We start from the raw sequence: 2500 nt of genomic DNA, 5'->3' as shown, positions 1-2500 counted from the left end.
CCCCCCCCCCCTCGTTGTTCACTAAACCTGTCAGGGGGATGAGAGGGCGTCAGGGAAGCCCAGCGCGGTGCTTGGCAACGGAAACAAGCCCTCCTCCTCTGCCCGTGACGACCGCCTCTTACCCAGCAGCCACCGCAAGACGGCGGCGCCAAATAAAGCCCCGCCCACTGAAAAGAGAAAGCAGAAAAAGATTACTGTAGACGAAGCTGAAGGTAAAACAACGTCCTCCTCCCTCCTCCTCCCTCTCCTCCTCCCTCCTCCTCCCTCTCCTCCTCCCTCTCCTCCTCTCCTTCAAACCCCTAGCTGTGCTGTCCACTAACTAACACTGTATTGCTGTAGCAGCATTGATGCTGTTGATGCTCGCTAGCTAGCTGTGTGTAGCTCGTCCATGTCTCCTCTCCTTCCTAACTCTAGCCTGTAGCTTTGAGATGTCTAACTGATTGATACACTGTCTCCTCTTGCATGCTGTTGAAAGTATGAGCTGTGATATATTGTGATATGAGGTAGCGGTATGAGGTAGCGGTATGAGGTAGCGGTATGAGGTAGTGGTATGAGGTAGCGGTATGAGGTAGTGATATGAGGTAGCGGTATGAGGTAGCGGTATGAGGTAGCGGTATGAGGTAGTGATATGAGGTAGCGGTATGAGGTAGCGGTATGAGGTAGCGAGTAGCGGTATGAGGGTAGCGGTATGAGGTAGCGGTATGAGGTAGCGGTATGAGGTAGCGAGTAGCGGTATGAGGTAGTGATATGAGGTAGCGGTATGAGGTAGCGGTATGAGGTAGTGATATGAGGTAATGATATGAGGTAGCGGTATGAGGTAGCGGTATGAGGTAGTGATATGAGGTAGCGGTATGAGGTAGCGGTATGAGGTAGTGATATGAGGTAGTGATATGAGGTAGCGGTATGAGGTAGCGGTATGAGGTAATGATATGAGGTAGCGGTATGAGGTAGCGGTATGAGGTAGTGATATGAGGTAGCGGTATGAGGTAGCGGTATGAGGTAGCGGTATGAGGTAGTGATATGAGGTAGCGATATGAGGTAGCGGTATGAGGTAGCGGTATGAGGTAGCGGTATGAGGTAGCGGTATGAGGTAACGATATGAGGTAGCGGTATGAGGTAGCGGTATGAGGTAGCGGTATGAGGTAGCGGTATGAGGTAGCGGTATGAGTAGCGGTATGAGGTAACGATATGAGGTAACGATATGGGGTAACGATATGAGGTAGCGGTATGAGGTAACGATATGAGGTAACGATATGGGGTAACGATATGAGGTAGCGGTATGAGGTAACGATATGAGGTAACGATATGAGGTAACGATATGAGGTAATGATATGAGGTAAGATATGAGGTAGCGGTATGAGGTAACGATATGAGGTAGCGGTATGAGGTAACGATATGAGGTAACGGTATGAGGTAACGATATGAGGTAACGATATGAGGTAGCGATATGAGGTAACGATATGAGGTAAAGATATGAGGTAGCGATATGGGGTAACGATATGAGGTAAAGATATGAGGTAGCGATATGAGGTAGCGGTATGAGATAGCGATATGAGGTAGCGGTATGAGGTAGCGATATGAGGTAGCGGTATGAGGTAGCGAGATGAGGTAGATATGAGGTAGCGGTATGAGATAGCGATATGAGGTAGCGGTATGAGGTAGCAATATGAGGTAGCGGTATGAGGTAGATATGAAGTAGCGATATGAGGTAACGATATGAAGTAGATATGTCTAACTGATTGATACACTGTCTCCTCTTGCATTCAGTTTAAATTATGAGCTGTGATATATTGTAATATGAGGTAGCGATATGAGGTAGCGAGTAGCGGTATGAGGTAGCAGTATGAGGTAGTGATATGAGGTAGCGAGTAGCGGTATGAGGTAGTGATATGAGGTAGCGATATGAGGTAGCGATATGAGGTAGTGATATGAGGTAGCGATATGAGGTAGTGATATGAGGTAGTGATATGAGGGTAACGATATGAGGTAGTGATATGAGGTAACGATATGAGGTAGTGATATGAGGTAACGATATGAGGTAGTGATATGAGGTAGCGATATGAGGTAGTGATATGAGGTAGCGAGTAGCGATATGAGGTAGCGGTACGAGGTAGTGATATGAGGTAGTGATATGAGGTAGCGATATGAGGTAGCGGTATGAGGTAGCGATATGAGGTAGTGATATGAGGTAGCGATATGAGGTAGCGGTATGAGGTAGCGATATGAGGTAGTGATATGAGGTAGCGATATGAGGTAGCGAGTAGCGATATGAGGTAGCGGTATGAGGTAGCAATATGAGGTAGCGAGTAGCGATATGGGGTAGCGATATGAGGTAGCGAGTGTCAATATGAGGTAGCGAGTGTCAATATGAGGTAGCTATATGAGGTAGCGAGTGGCAATATGAGGTAGCGATATGAGATAGCGAGATGAGGTAGTGATATGAGGTAGCGGTATGAGGTAGCGGTATGAGGTAGTGATATGAGGTAACGGTATGAGGTAG

The 2500-nt window shown here is 47.4% G+C and overlaps 1 pseudogene; it reads left to right on the top strand.

Moving 5' to 3' along the window:
• LOC116360178 (regulator of G-protein signaling 12-like) overlaps positions 1 to 2500 on the top strand; it is a 32623-nt pseudogene that overhangs the window by 24431 nt on the left and 5692 nt on the right.

The sequence above is a fragment of the Oncorhynchus kisutch genome, unplaced genomic scaffold, assembly GCF_002021735.2.
Source record: "Oncorhynchus kisutch isolate 150728-3 unplaced genomic scaffold, Okis_V2 Okis07a-Okis12b_hom, whole genome shotgun sequence".
Lineage (NCBI taxonomy): Eukaryota > Metazoa > Chordata > Actinopteri > Salmoniformes > Salmonidae > Oncorhynchus > Oncorhynchus kisutch.
Note: the sequence above shows the minus strand (reverse complement) of the source record. Positions and strands in the feature narration are given on the sequence as shown.